This window comes from Macaca fascicularis, chromosome 6 (assembly GCF_037993035.2).
Source record: "Macaca fascicularis isolate 582-1 chromosome 6, T2T-MFA8v1.1".
NCBI classification, from domain to species: domain Eukaryota; kingdom Metazoa; phylum Chordata; class Mammalia; order Primates; family Cercopithecidae; genus Macaca; species Macaca fascicularis.
The window spans coordinates 133715121-133731798 of NC_088380.1; the positions used below are offsets into that span (position 1 = coordinate 133715121).

A 16678-nucleotide genomic window follows, 5' to 3' on the forward strand; every position below is an offset into this window, starting at 1 on the left:
TTTTCATTTAACATATCAGATAGAGTAAAATGACAGACATTGAATCTTGACTTATTTATCAATGATGTGACTTCCTTGCTGCATTGGATAATACTTTTTAAATATTGGGAGATTATTTGCCATTTTTTTGTGCTATTCACAATGTAACAGCTACAAATATGATACAATTAAAAATGTTAATAGTATACTTTATTTTTTATTTCAATATGTTTTTGGGGAACAGGTAGTGTTTGGTTACATGAATAAGTCATTTAGTGGTGATTTCTGAGATTTTGGTGCACCCATTACTCATCATTCGAGCAGTATACACTGCACCATATTTGTAGTCTTTTATCCCTCACTCCCTCCCACCCTTTTCCCCCTGAGTCCCCAAAGTCCATTGTGTCATTCTTATGCCTTTGCATCCTCTTAGCTTAGCTCCCACTTATGAGTGGGAGCACATGATGTTTGATTTTCCATTCCCGAGTTACTTCACTTAGAATAATAGTCTCCAATCTCATCCAGGTTGCTGTGAATGCCATTAATTCATTCCTTTTTATGGCTGAGTAGTATTCCATTTTTTATATACACACACACACACACACACACACACACACACACACACATACATACACACACACCACAGTTTCTTTATCCACTTGTTGATTGATAGGCATTTGGGCTGGTTCTATATTTTTGCAATTATGAATTGTGCTGCTATAAACATGTGTGTGCAAGTATCTTTTTCAAATAATGACTTTTTTTCCTCTGGGTAGATAACCAGTAGTGGGATTGCTGGATCAAATGGTAGTTCTACAAGGTCTCCACACTGTTCTCCACACTGTTTCCTGTAGTGGTTGTACTAGTTTTCATTCCCACTAGCAGTGTAGAAGTGTTCCCTTTTCACCGCATCCACGCCAGCATCTATTTTTTTTTTTTTTTAATGGCCATTCTTGTGGGAGTAAGGTGATAGTGCATTGTGGTTTTGATTTGCATTTCCCTGATCATTAGTGACGTTGAGCACTTTTTCTTATGTTTGTTGGCCATTTGTTTTTGTGTTTTTTTTTTTTTTTTTTTGAGACGGAGTCTCGCTCTGTCGCCCAGCCCAGGCTGGAGTGCAGTGTTCTTGTTTTGAGAACTGTCTATTCATGTCCTTAGCCTACTTTTTGATGGGATTGTTTTTTTCTTGCTAATTTGTTTGAGTTCCTTGTAGATTCTGGATATTAGTCCTTTGTCAGATGTATAGATTGTGAAGATTTTCTACCACTCTGTAGGTTGTCTGTTTATTCTGCTGACTGTTTCTTTTGCCATACAAAAGCTCTTTAGTTTAATTAAGTCCCACCTATTTATCTTTGTTTTTGTTGCATTTGCATTTGGGTTATTGGTCATGAAATCTTTGCCTAAGCCAATGTTTAGAAGTGTTTTTCTGATGTTATTGTCTAGAATTTTTATGGTTTCAGGTCTCAGATTTAAGTTCTTGATCCATCTTGAGTTGATTTTTGTATAGGGTGAGAGATGAGGAACCTGTTTCATTCTTTTACATGTAGCTTGCCAATTATCCCAGCACCATTTGTTGAATCGGGTGTCCTTTCCCCATTTTATGTTTTTGTTTGCTTTGTCAAAGATCAGTTGGCTGTGAGTATTTGGCTTCATTTTGGGTTCTCTAGTCTGTTCCATTGGTCTATGTGCCTACTTTTTTTTCTTCAAAAGAAACAATTTATTTAGAATAAAACAAAAGCAGCTCAAGTGTGAGTACATGTTTGAGAGACAGCTACTCTGAAGCTGTGTGAGCCATAAAAAAAGGTTTTTTTTTTTTTTTTTTTTTTTTTTTTACTCTTCTAGAAATCTTACGTACATAGCATAAAGCAAAGAGGTCATTTTCCCCCCCACTTCAAACACCTGATACAAAACTTTAAGCTGCCATTTTAGTAAAATGCACAAATACTAAACAGATTACCTTTCTTCCATCAGAGGCCCACGTAAATTCCAAAGCCACAATTTCTCTTCAAAAAGGTCCACTAGAGCTTTGAATTCCACATCTTCATCCGCTGTTCAACCAGTTTTGCATGGACAATAATCATGACCAGGTAATCTTCTTTAGATGTAGCCAGTGCCTTGGCAGCGAATCCAGGAATTGTTGGGAGAGCTCACAAGGTGTGAAGGCATGAAGGACCCCGGTGTTTTCCTTGTCTTTGTTGTGCCCCCCTCCCAAGGCTGATCACCTTGGGTACCTGCTTTTGCTTTAAATAGGACACAAGGCACCTAAGCAGTCTCTGAGTAGAAGTGGCAGTGTCCGAGGAAGAGGAGGACCGGCTGTCAGAACTTCCAGGCACGACCAGAAGAATGGCAAAACCATTAGGTCCTGCTACTTTGATGCATCGAGTTACTTCATCCAACTTGGGCTGGTCCAAATGGAGACACTGAGTGATCCTGAGCTGGGCCAGTTTGGTCCTCCACAAGAAGACTGCTAGCCACTTGGAGGTCACTCTGCAACAGCTGCATGTTGGAATGTTGGAAGGAAAGTTGCTGTTCTTCAGTAGTAGCATGCCCTCCCAGGTCAAACAGAGTTTGGAAGGGGTTATGCCACGGGGGCTGTCCCCGCATCCTGTTTCTGGAAAGGGGACTTCAGCTTCCAGGAAGCAGTGTTGGTGCTAGATGCACTCCCATCAGTGTGGTCTTCTTTTTTTCAGAGGGCTTTCCCGTCAGTGGGAGCAGTTGTACGGTGCTTCCTATCCATTCAGCTGAGCCAGAATTTTTATGGTCTCACTTGTCACTCTGGCTCTTCTCCAAACTACTTCATCTGTCTCTGATTGGAGAGGACCTTTCCAAGAGAAGACGGGAAGATGGATCATTGTCACTGTTGTAAGGATCCTGGCTACTGCTCAATTCTGGACTGTGGTCAGGAGAAGGAGCGCAGTGACGTTTTCGTGGGCAGTCACTCTCAGGAGACCTAGCCAGATGCTGTCCTCTGCTCTCCCCAGGCAGCTTTCGCTTACCAGGCTGGTTTCTATTGCTGGGCAGATCTTAATCACCTCTGTCCCTGTCCAACGACCAACCATCCCGCCTGTGATCCAGGCTATCCAGTGGCTCGTAAGCAGGCACAGCAGTAGCTGCAGTCCCAGTGCTGCCTTCTCCAGTTGGGGTTGGAGGTGGCACCCAATTGGAGTCAGGATAAAGGTCTCTATCACAATCTCTGTATAATAAGGGTGGTGTCCTATCCTAAGCACCCCTCAAAAGGTCAAGGGACTGATGTCCAAAAGCATCTGTCATCAGCTTATAATGAGTCAAGGGCAGAGGCTGCATATACTGCTGCTGGTAACAACATTTGGTGTCTGCAAAGTCTAAGGTGGTGATCTGGGCCACCAAGTGGGAAGCCCCGCATATGGGTCCAGGCAACGTGCACTGCATCCAAGCTTTCATACTGGATATACACCCAACTATCACCTTTCTGTAGTCTGTGGGGTGTATGGTGCCAAGTTGGTCAAACTTTCTTGCCAGGGCAGCAAGAGGCATCCAAGGTTTCAGGCCACCCACCCAGAGGCGGGTGGTGTGTGTAGCTTTACCATAACCAATTTTGATAGGATTCCAAATTATAATTTTGCTGAACATTGCTAATTTGGGACATATCTAGGTTCTCAAATTTGAGAAAGCCATAATTACTAGTCTGGCCAAGAGAAGGGCTCTTGATATCTACTTCTGTGATGACTCCAAAGCAATCAAACACCCTTCTTAGGTCACTCTGTTACAGTGGTGTCTAGGTTGCCCAAGAAAAATGTCTGGTTAGTTCTGTGATGATCCTCGGGTGACATCTCATCCAGTTTTCTGAAAGGAGCAGCATCTGCTCCAGCTCCCTCCCTTGGTTTAAGACTGTATGCTGGGTGCACTCTCTCATAGAATGAATAGTCTCGTTTTGTCTCCAGTCTCCAGGCAATGGTGGTGGAGGTGGAGGGGTTAGGTGGCCATGAGCCATCTGCTGCAGCCTAGTCTCTGTATCCCAAAGCTGCACCACCAGGGGAAGGTGATCTCTGGCCCCCACCAACTCCAAGGGAGTGCGGGTGACCACCTACAGAGGCTCCCACCACGCTGGCTGATGGAGGATAAATCTTTGTCTAAAGGGGAGCAGTTGCTGCTCCGGTTCACATGCACTGCTTCTGTCTTCAGAGGCGGGTCAGAGAGCACCAGGCCGCCTCTGAGTGCTTGGCCGCCCATGCGTCCTCTGGGTGTGGGAAGTTTGCAAAGGCTACCAGCTCATCTCCGCTGCCAGAAACTGATAGGTGATTGATTTTGACCCTTACATCCCTGAAGCCTTTGAACTCATGAAACAGGCCATCCTCCACTGTTTCCTCACTCAGCTGGGACAGGAGCTGAGGAGGCGGCCCTGGAGGAAAGTGACTCCACTCCTCTACCCGGGGAGCTGCTGACCAACTCGCCCCCGCCCGAGTAATTTTTGGTGCTGAGAAGCTGTAACTATGCAAGTGGCCACTGTAGCTGCCCCCACCGGTGTCATACTCGCGACTGCTGCCTCGGCTGCTGGACTTGTCCAGGTGGAGACTCTGCTGCCACTATTGGTCTTTCCACTGCTGCTCTCATTGGCCTATGTGCCTATTTTTATACCAGTACCATGCTGTTTTGGTGACTATGGCTTTATAGTATAGTTTGAAGTCAGATAATGTGATGCCTCCAGATTTGTTTCTTTCAGCAGTGTTTTGTAGTTTTCCTTGTAGAGGTCTTTCATCTCCTTTGTTAAGTATATTCCAAAGTGTTATTTATTATTATTTTTTTATTTTTTGCAGCTATTGTAAAAGGGGTTGAGTTCTTGATTTGATTCTCAGTTTGGTTGTTGTTGGTGTATAGCAGAGCCACTGATTTGTGTACATTAATTTTGTATCCTGAAACTGCTGAATTCATTTATCAGTTCTAGGAGCTTTCTGTTAGAGTCTTTAGGGTTTTCTAGGTATACTATCATATCATCAGCAAACAGCAACAGTTTGACTTCCTCTTCACCAGTTTGGATGCCCTTTATTTCTTTCTCTTGTCTGATTGCTCTGGCTAGGACTTCCAGTACTATGTTGAATAGAAATGGTGAGAGTGGACATCCTTGTCTTATTCCAGTTCTCAGGGGGAATGCTGTCAACTTTTCCCCATTCAGTATTATGTCGGCTGTGGGTTTGTCATAGATAGCTTTTATTACATTAAGGTATGTCCCTTCCTTGCTGATTTTGCTGAGGGTTTTAATCATAAAGGAATGCTAGATTTTGTCAAATGCTTTTACTGCATTGATTGAGATGATAATGTGATTTTTGGTTTTAATTCTTTTTATGTAGTGTATCACATTTATTGACTTGCAAATGTCAAACCATTCCTGGTATGAAACCCACTTGATCATGGTGGATTATCTTTTTAATATGCTGATGGATTTCGTTAGCTAATAGTTTGTTAAGGATTTTTCCATTTATATTCATCAGGAATATTGGTCTGTAGTTTTCTTTTTTTGCTATGTCCTTTCCTGGTTTTGGTATTAGGTTGATACTGGCTTCATAGAATGACTTAAGGAGGATTCCCTGTTTCTCTATCTTGTAGAATAAAGTCAATAGGATTGGTAAAAATTCTTTGAATATCTGAAATAATTCAGCTGTAAATCCGTTTGATGCTGGGCTTTTTTTGTTGGCGATTTTTTAAATTACCATTTCAATCTTGCTGCTTGTTATTGGTCTGTTCAGAGTCTCTATTTCTTCCTGTTTTAATCTAGGGGGATTGTATATTTCCAGGAATTTATCCATCTCTTCTAGGTTTTCTAGTTTATGTGTGTAAAGGTGTTCATAGTAGCCTTGCATAATCTTTTGCTTTTCTTTGGTATCAGTAGTAGTATCTCCTGTTTCATTTCTAGTTGAGTTTATTTGAATCTTCTCTCTTCTTTTCTTGGTTAATCTCACTAGTGGTCTATCAATTTTATGTATCTTTTCAAAGAACCAGGTTTTTGTTTCATTTATCTTATGTATTTTTTGGTTTCAATTTCATTTAATTCTGCTCTGACCTTTGTTATTTATTTTCTTATGCAGGATTTGGGTTTGGTTCGTTCTTGTTTCTCTAGTTCCTTGAGGTGTGACCTTAGATTGTCTATTTGTGCTCTTTCAGACTTTTTGATATAGACATTTAATGCTATGAATTTTCCTCTTAGCAAGGTCTTTGCTGTATTCCAGAGGTTTTGACAGGTTGTGAAACTATTATCATTCAGTTCAAATAATTTTTAAATTTTCCTCTTGATTTTATTGTTGACCCAGTGATCATTCAGGAGCAGGTTATTTAATATCCATGTATTTGCATGGTTTTGAGGGTCCCTTTTGGAGTTGATTTCCAATTTTGTTCCACTGTGGTCTGAGAGAGTACTTGATATAATTTCAATTTTCTTAAATGTATTAAGATTTGTTTTATGGCCTATCATATGGTCTAACATGGAGAATGTTCCATGTGCTGATGAATATAATGTATATTCTACAATTGTTGGGCAGAATGTTCTGTAAATATCTGTTAAGTTCATTTGTTTTAGGGTATAGTTTAAATCCATTTTTTCCTTGTTGACTTTCTGTCTTGATGCCCTGTCTAGTGCTGTCAGTGGAGTATCGAAGTCCCCCACTAATATTGTGTTGCTGTCTATCTCATTTCTTAGGCCTAGTAGTAATTGTTTTATAAAGTTGGGAGCTCCAGTGTTAGGTGGATATATATTTAGAATTGTGATACCTTCCTGTTGGATAAATCCTTTCATCATTATATAATGTCCCTCTTTATTTTTTTAACTGCCATTGCTTTAAAGTTCATTTTGCCTAATATAAGAATAGCTACTCCTGCTTGCTTTTGATGTCCATTTGCATGAAATGTCTATTTCCATCCCTTTACCTTAACTTTATGTGAGTCCTTATGTGTTAGATGAGTCTCTTAAAGACAGCAGTTACTTGGTTGGTGAATTTTTATCTGTTCTGCCATTCTGTGTTTTTTAACTGGAGCATTTAGGCCATTTTCATTCAACGTTAGTATTGAGATGTGAGGTACTGTTCTATTATTCGTGGTGCTATTGATTGTTTGTTGCCTGAATACTTTTTTTTTTTATTATGTTTTTGTTTTATAGGCCTTGTGAGAGTTATGCTTGAAGGATGTTCTATTTTAGTGTATTTCGAGGCTTTGTTTCAAGATTTAGAGTTCCTTTAGCCATTCTTATAGTGTTGGCTTGGTACTGGTGAATTCTCTCAGCATTTGTTTGTCAGAAAAAGATTGCATCTTTCCTTCACTTACGAAGCTTAGTTCTGCTGGATACAAAACTCTTGGCTGATAATGGCTTTGTTTAAGGAGTCTGAAGATAGGGCCCCAATCTCTTCTAGCTTGTAGGATTTCTGCTGAGAAATCTGCTGTTAATCTGCTAGGTTTTCCTTTAGAGGTTGCCTGGTGCTTTGCCTCACACCTCTTAAGATTCTTTCCTTCGTCTTGACTTTAGGTAATCTGATGACTATGTGCCTACATGATTATCTTTTTGCAATAAATTTCTCAGGTGTTCTTTGAGCTTCTTGTATTTGGATATGTAGGTTTCTAGCAAGGTCGGGAAAGTTTTCCTTGATTGTTCCCTTAAATATGTTTTCCAAACTTAGATTTCTCTTCTTCCTCAGGAACACCAATTAATCTTAGGTTTGGTCATTTAACATAATCCCAAATTTCTTGGAGGGTTTGTCCATTTTTTAAAAAAATTGTTTTTTCTTTGTCTTTGTTGGATTGGGTTAATTTGAAAACCTTGTCTTTGAGCTCTGAAGTTCTTTCTTCTGCTTGTCTGATTCTATTGCTGAGACTTTTCAGTGCATTTTGCATTTCTCTAAGTGTGTCCTTGACTTCCAGAAGTTGTGATTGTTTTTTATCTATGCTATGTATTTCACCGAAGGCTAGAGCTTGTATGCCAAAGAAAGCAAAAGGATCCTTGACAACAATTATTAATCCTATTAGTACTAGATTGAAGGCTGTCAGGAAAGATGCTATGTGTCTATATATTGGTTGAGGGAGGTAATTCTCTCCTTCAGTGTGATGTCTGGGTACCGCTGACTAATAACCCACATGTGCTCCTCAAACACCCACCTATAACTTTAGGAAACACAAATCTGGAACTTGAGCAGTGGCCTTGTGGTGTATTGCATATTTAATCTCTTGCTGGGCACACTGCCTAGATTGGGCACCACTGCTGACACCACCACCAGGAGAAGCAGCAGAAACCTCATCTTAATTGAGCCGGCTGCTTCAGCTGCCCTTATACTGAGACTGCCTATGATACATTTTAAAAATTAATCTACGCTGCTAACATTTTCTCCATTATTTTTAAAAGTCTAGACCAGGGTTTTCTGTAAGGGCCAGATAGGAAATATTTTATGCTTTTTGGTCCATATGGTATCTGTGCAACCCTTCAACTGCCATGAAAGCATAAAAGCAGCTATGGATGATAGTGAACAAAGAGCTGTGGCTGTCTTCCAATAAAACTTTATTTACACAAACAGCTGGCAGACTGGATTTGGCCTACTGGCCATTGTGATCCTTATTCTACACAATCAACAAAATAAAAAATTAGGCCCTGATTTTAGCATCACTAACTTTGTGATGTAAATGCTCCCACCATAGCCAATTTCATGCTATAGTAGGGCGTCATGATGTAAAGACTTGGGAAAAGATGCATAGCGGCATTCCATGCTTATAGTATTTCCATTGTATGGACATGATAGATATAAATAACCTCAGAAGTCTTGATAGTAGTAAAATGTATCAAAGTAATAGGAATGATAAGTTGTGAATATTTATTAGCTTCATTTTTAACATGATTTATTTCATTTTAAGTTGATATGATTTATTTTGTAGTAATGGCTGTGTTTAACAATCAGCTCACAAAATCCCTGAGAATTTAACAATTGGCGCTTGTGAGCTGTGTGTAGTCACATGGGAATAGAGAATATCAGACCTATTATTTATAGCACGTACTGGAATAAATTTCAAATGACTCTAAGAGATAAATGTAAAAATAAAATGAAATCACTCAAGTTCTAGAGAAGGTAGGATGAAGCCTTCTATAATCTGTGAGTGGGGAGAAGTTTCTAAACTATGGCTAAAATCCAGAAGCAATAAGGAAAAGGAGATTATATTAGCTTTATAAAATGAATTGAAAATTCTTTTTTTTCTTTTGCATTTTCTGGAATAATTTATAAAACAGGAATTAGTTTTTGAAAGTTTGATAGAGGCCAGGCAAGGTGGCTCATGCCTGTATGTAGTCCCAGCTACTCCGGAGGCTATGGCAGGAAGATCCTTTGAGCCCAGAAGTTCAAGATTGCAGTGAGCTACAGTCACGGTGACAGACTCCATGCCTGGGTGACAGAGTGAGACCCTGTCTCAAAACAACAACAACAATAACAAAAACCAAGTTTGATAGAGTTTACTTTAAAAGCATGCAGGCAGGCCTAGAGATCTTTGGTTTGGAAATTTAACTACCAGTTAAATTTCTTTAATCCCTGTGAGTCTATTTTAAGTTTCCTTTTTCTTCTTGGGTTAGTTTAGCATTTTATATATATTCCAGGAATTTATCTATTTTATCTCTTTGAAAACCTGTAATTATTTTCCTATCTTTATTTTTTGATCAGTGTTTTATTTACCTTTGTTGTCTCCTTTTATCCTTATTCACTTTTATCAAAAGTTTATCTTAGTACTCTTTTCAAAAATAGAGCTTTTTAGTTTTGTAAATCTCTTCTACTTAAAACATGTATTATATTGTTTCCTTTATTATATCTTTTTTCTTCTTTGGTTTTGCTTTGATGTTCTTTTTTATAACTTCTTGAGTTGGATGCTTAGCATACTTTGTTTCAACTTTTATTGTTTCTTCATAAACATATTTAAAAGTATAAATGTTCTTTCTAAATAATATTTTAGGGCCGGGTGCAGTGGCTCACGCCTGTAATCCCAGCACTTTGGGAGGCCGAGGTGGGCGGATCACAAGGTCAGGAGATCGAGACCACGGTGAAACCCCGTCTCTACTAAAAATTACAAAAAAATTAGCCGGGCGCGGTTGTGGGCGCCTGTAGTCCCAGCTACTCGGGAGGCTGAGGCAGGAGAATGGCGTGAACCCGGGAGGCGGAGCTTGCAGTGAGCCGAGATCGCGCCACTGCACTCCAGCCTGGGCTGGGCGACAGAGCGAGACTCCGTCTCAAAAAAAAAAAAAAAAAAAAATATATATATATATATATTTTAGTTATGTACCATATATTTTGTATTTCCAAGTTCATTCAATTCTAGGTACTCAGTTTGATTATAATTTCATTTTTAACCTGTGAGTTATTTAGCAATATGTTACCTTCAAAATTTGAGACATTTGTAAAAGTTTTATATTATTAATTTCTTGTATTATCTCATGTTTAGAAGATAAAATCTGCATGAAGGCTGGGTGCAGTGGCTCATGCCTGTAATCCCAGAATTTTGGGAAGCAGAGTAGGGAGGATCCCTTGAGCCTAGGAGTTGGAGAACAGACTGGGCACATAGCAAGGCCCTGTCTCTACAAAAAAATTTTTGAAAAATAGTTGCAGGGGTTGGGGATGCTGTGCACCTGTAGTAGTTCCAGCTATTCAGAAGACTGAGGTGGGAGGGATGGCTTGAGCCCAGGAGTTAGAGGTTGCAATGATCTATGATCATGTCCCTGCACTCCAGCCTGGGTGACAGAGTTAGATCTTGTTTCAGTAAAAAATCTGCATAATATTGTCCCTGGGTTTATTGGAACTTTTTGTAAGCCTAGTCTACTAGTGAGAATATGTGCATGATTCTAAAAATACATACGTGCTATTTGTTGCATAAACTATTGTAGCATATACTTGTATATATATATAAAATCATACCATTGGAACATACATATTAAAGATCTGAACAATATAATTAATAGTATGAGTCTATTAATTATAATTTTTAGATAAAAATCTGTTTAATTTTTGCTTAGTACTTTTTTTCTCATTAAACTTTGTTTTAATGTGTCCTAAAATTCTATGAGAGATCTGTGGTCAAGTTGTTTCCATTAAAAAGTACTAATTTTAAAAACTAGTAACTTAAAACTGCCACACACACACACACACACACCCCAAAGGGGTCCACAAAACATTCTCCTTTCCTTCTGAAGGTTTTATGATGCATTGCTTTCATTAACCAGTCTTTTACTATTAAACTTAAATCGCCAATTGAAACAAATAGTTCTGAGACCAGTCTTTCACCACTGATTAAGACTGAGGTTGCAGGTATTAGGGGTATTATTCATTTGGGCTTTCTGGGCAGACTTGGTCACCTTGCCAGCTCCAGCAGCCTTCTTGTGCACTGCTTTGATGACACCCATGACAACTGTCTGTCTTGTGTCATGTACAGCAAAGCAGTGCAGAGGTGGATAGTCTGAGAGGCTCTCAACATACTGCTTAGGACATTTCTGATAGTCGGGTGTTAAAAAAAACTCCCGATGATTTATCTGTTTCTGTACTTTGTCAGTTAGTGTAACCTATTATTAGGTGCATATGTATATTTGCAATGGTTATATCTTCTCACTGTTGTTTTATTTACCCCCCAACCTTAAATTCTGTTTTGTCAGCTATCATGATTGAGATTCTGGGTTTCTTTAGGTTTCTGTTTATTTTTTTTGTCTTTCACTCTTTCATTTTCAAACTTGTTATGTCTTTTGGTTTTAAGAATGTTTCTCATAGAAAACATATTTTTGGATTTCGTTTTTATTTCTTAATACCATAGAGAGTATTTGTCTTTTTAATTGTGAATTAAAACGATTTATATTTGTTGTAATTTTTATTATATTAAGAATTATTTATTCCATATTTTATATTTTCAATTTACTCCACTTTCTTTTGTTTTCTACTGGCTTGAATATTATATATTCTATTTTTGTTTCATTATGGCTAGCCTGAAGGCCCTTACTCATGTTTATTTATTCCTGTTAATTTCTTAAATTTATCAATATCTGTATATTCCTCCTAACTGGACAATTTAGTGGACTCATGTATATATATTAGTTATTGTTCATATTTATATATATGAATGCATATATATGAACTCACAGAAATATATCCTAATGGATCTGCTTCTCTGAATGAACCCTGTTATACCCAGATTCAGAAAGAGAGAAAAATAAGAGATCAGAAAAAGCCTAAACCTGGAAACATCAGAATAGAATTTAAGAACATCAAAATTAATCAAGGAAATAATTTAAAAAACTTCCAGAGATAGTGAAGAGATCAGCAATTAGAACAAAAATAAGATTTGAACAGTACACAGAAGATGACAAAAGGGAAAAAATGTTTTTTAGATATCAAAGGAAAGGTCAGGCGCAGTGGCTCATGCCTGTAATCCCAGCACATTGGGAGGTGGAGGCAAGTGAATCGCTTGAGCCCAGGAGTTCCAGACCAGCCTGGGCAACATGGCAAAACCCTGTCTCTACAAAAAATATAAAAATTAGCCAGGCATGGTGGTGCATTCCTGTAGTACCAGCTACTTGGGAAGCTGAGGTGGGAGGATCACCTTAACCCTGATGAGGTAGAGGCTGCAGTGAGCCGTGATCGTGTGACTGCACTCCAGCCTGAGTAACAGAGTGGGATCCTGTCTCAAAGGAAAATAAATTTGAACCTAAAAGTGTATATCCAGACAAATTGTCTTTCAAATGTGATGGCCTAATATATATACTTTAGATAAGACCAAGAATGAAGTTTCGCCACACAAAGATACATACTAAAAACATGTTTGAAGCAATCCTCAATATTTAGGAAATATGGTAAAGGTGATAAAATTCCTTGGAAAAGTTTGTATATCCTCAGTAAAGTGAGAAAAAAAAAAAAACGAAACTTACTATTTATCCAGAACAACTTATAATTAAAATTTGAGACAATATGATAGGAATGGTGAATGGGAATATATACATCGCAGGGATTTGACCTAATGAAATTGTAAGAACTGGTCAAGCAACCTCTGTAAGAAGATTATCTGTACTTCCCAATGCTAGAGCTTTGAAACTACAGAACTGGCAGTTGGGAAGAGGAGATGAAGTAAAGTGGAGGTGAGTAAGAACAAGCTGGAACCCACAAACTGAAGCCCGTGAGGACACACTACAATTTGTATTAGTAATTATTGCCTTTCACCTTGATTGTGCATGTTTGTTTATTGCAGAAACCACAGTCCTGCATCACAATTGCCAAGCACACACCTGGCCCAGGAGTTAGAGAAGCTTAGTGGGGAAGGTAGAGCAACTGGAGGCTCCACTGATGCTTCCCACAAAGAAGGAGAGCTGGCAGACAAGGGCTAATGCCCAGCAAACCTTTCACAGGGTTCTCTCTTGTGGCCCACCCTAATTAGAAATATACAGGAAAGGGAATTTTAGGAAGCACAGTTCAGTCTAGTCACGTTGACACATTACAAAGCCACTGCTCACAAGTATTTGCACCCTCCTTCCACCCTCCACATCTCCTAGCTTTCTTTCACGTTTCCTGTTTCTTCACACTTTCTTGCTGACCACTGAGAGAGCTTCTCTATCTGTTCTTCCAACTCACTGCTTTATTCATCACCTTTATCCATTTTGCTATATACCTTATTCATTGTTTTATTTACTTCAACTGTTATATATCCCATCCTTAATATTCAACTTGGCCCTTTTTTATGTTTTCTTATTCTTGCTTCATATTGCTGATTATCAGCCTTAACCTCTTAATATATTTATCATCGCTATATTAATTTCTTGGTCCACCTCTTCTCGTAATGCTAATTTAGATGGCTTATGTTGTTGAGTTTGTTGTCTTTCTTATGTGATAGCTGTATTCTTTATATGGCTTTTTGATTATGTTGTCTTGAAAACTCTTCCTCTTGGAATATCTGTTACTAGCCATGGCTATGTGTTGGAAAAGGGCTAAATCCCAGCCTGCAGTTTATGTACCTCCAGATGAATTAAAGCTTTGGAAACTGCCCAGGGGATGGAACCTCGGGGTCTGCAGAACTGATGGTGATTATCCCAATTTTCCCACCACCACCAAATCATGTTGAGAGGTGAAGCCGGCTGGGCTTCTGGGTCAGGTGGGGACTTGGAGAACTTTTCTGTCTAGCTAAAGGATTGTAAATGCACCAATCAATGCTCTGTGTTTAGCTAAAGGTTTGTAAACGTAAAAGCACACCAATCAGCACTCTGTAAAATGGACCAATCAGCAGGACGCGGGCAGGGCCAAATAAGGGAATAAAAGCTGGCAACCGGAGCCAGCGGCGGCAACCCGGGTCCCCTTCCAGCTGTGGAAGCCTTGTTCTTTTGGCCTTCCCAATAAATCTTGCTGCTGCTCACTCTTTGGGTCTGCACTACCTTTATGAGCTGTAACACCCACCACTGAGGTCTACACCTTCACTCCTGAAGCCAGCGAGACCACGAACCTACCCGGAGGAAGGAAGGACTCTGGACGCACCACCTTTAAGAGCTCTAACACTCACTGCAAAGGTCTGTGGCTTCACTCCTGAAATCAGTGAGACCACAAACCCACCAGGAAGAACGGACAACTCCGGACGCGCCACCTTTAAGAGCTGTAACACTCAGGGGGAAGGTCTGCAGCTTCCCTCCTCAGGTTAGCGAGACCACGAACCCACCAGAAGGAAGAAACTCTGGACATATCTGAACATCTGAAGGAACAAACTCCGGACACACCATCTTTAAGAACTGTAATACTTACCGCGAGGGTCCACAGCTTCATTCTTGAAGCCAGCGAGACCAAGAACCCACCGGAAGGAACCAATTCCGGGCACAATGTCTCTCGTCCATGTTTCACATTTAAACTCTACAAGCAGTCTGCATAGATTTCATTCACGTTCCCTGGGAGTTTGAAATGAGAGTAGTACAGCAGTGAATGCCCAGGATACTGGTTGGCAAACACCTGCTTTTCATTCCCTCGTCTTCCTGCAGGGCTTTGGTACCACACTTGTAGTACCCTCCTGACACCTGTAGCTTAGGCTGCTGGTGCCAATCTCTGTGGTGACTGGGCAGGCCGTGATGGTCCACGTGGCAGAACAGAAACAGAAACGCTGTTCCCCTTTGACCTCCTTCTAGTACCTACCTCTGGCTGCCTTTCCCCCAGGCTGAAGCAATTCTCTCTTTTCCCTCCCACAACGTATAACAATCCCAAGTCTTCAGACTCCCCTGGGGCCTTCTCACAGTGTTTTATTTTATTTTATGATTTGTTATTAGTTTCTCATATCTGTTTCCCTCTGGCTTCTATAGTTTCTCTAGGGTTGATTTTCAGAAGCAGCCAGTGGCCAATGTAGTTTTTCATCTTGACAGGATGAGAGAGTGGTTTATAGAATGAGCAGGTATATCATAGAAAGGAAAGAAACAGACAGGAGATGGATGAGTGTTAGGGAGGGAAAGGCTATGAAGGTACAGCAAGAGATATTGTTCTCTACATTTACTTTTTATTTTAATTAATGTGTGTGTGTGCACGTGTGCGTGCACACATGCATGTGTGTACATATACTTTAAAAGTGAAATAATACTGTCAGGCTTATAATAAAAATAACAGCCCTAATCCGTCTCTACTCCACAATTCTGCTCCCTTAAGGCAAAATTTTTCAACTTTTATTTTTACTTTTTTTTTTCTGGTATTTGCTTGCACATTCTAAATAAATGCTTTTATTATTATTTCTTGATTTTAAAATGTTGGCTATTTTCTTTGGCTTCCTCGCATGGAGAATGAGGAGCTAGCCCAGGTGATCACTATGTTGGCCTTCCCACACATTCTCTTTCCCTGCTTTCTTCATTTCTTCAGTTCCAATATAGTTGAACAATATATGTTCTTCATTCTTCCAATATAGTTTCAATATAGTTGTTTTCATTATTAGCACTTCATGTTTGTACCGTTGTGTCCACGTGAATACAATTCACACCTTAGACATGTAGTACACTAAGATTATATTCCTTTTCTTATATAACATTTGATTTTCTTAGGATTAATACTTGCCTTCCCCCAGTTCCCCAAGTTGTTCAGTGTATCATGTGCCTATCTTAATTCTCTGACAGTTGTAGGATACTTTCAATAGAATTGAACACATCAGGCAATCTCTCCGATTCCTCCTCAACCGCCGTGCGGGCTCTAACTTCCTGCTCCATGCTGCATTCTGTTCACACCTTCCCTTCATCAGGATCTTGGAAATTTCCTTTGCCTGCCTCCTTATGTTAGATTTCCAATTACATAATTTTGTATCTCCCTCTTTCTTGATTCATTCTCATGTTTGGTGAAGAAACTAGTATCTTGTAATAGGGTCCTAAGAGAGTCCATAAGAGGTAAAATTTATGTCTATGCATAGTGGTCAGTTGTTATTCAGGCTGACTCCAGTTTCTGAACATTGTTTTAGCAGCTTCCCACATTATAAATTCTGCATTCTCAGCAAAGAAGATTTTTCAGGTCATTTTCCAGTTGTGAGATTGCAGACATGTGGTTTTGATTCCACCAGTCAACTGCATCTGTGCCAGATTCAAAATCTGGGTCCAGAACTGAATTATTTGGGAAAAAGGCAGGGTCTGAGGTTCTTACTTCACTGGTGCAGTTCTGGGCCCGACAGTACAGCAAGACTCTGGAGTCTAAATGTGCGACCATAGCACCTGATTTGTCAACCTCCTGGTGATGGCAGAGGCCAT

General features: G+C 39.6%; 1 protein-coding gene and 1 pseudogene across 1 annotated transcript in view; one reads left to right on the top strand and one right to left on the bottom strand.

Annotated features, from left to right (window-relative positions):
* Positions 1 to 16678, top strand: part of MEGF10 (multiple EGF like domains 10) — a 404496-nt gene that overhangs the window by 87795 nt on the left and 300023 nt on the right. The gene's annotated exons all lie outside the window — the stretch shown is intronic.
* On the bottom strand, positions 1790 to 16150 carry LOC102144944 (RNA-binding protein 15-like; annotated as a pseudogene).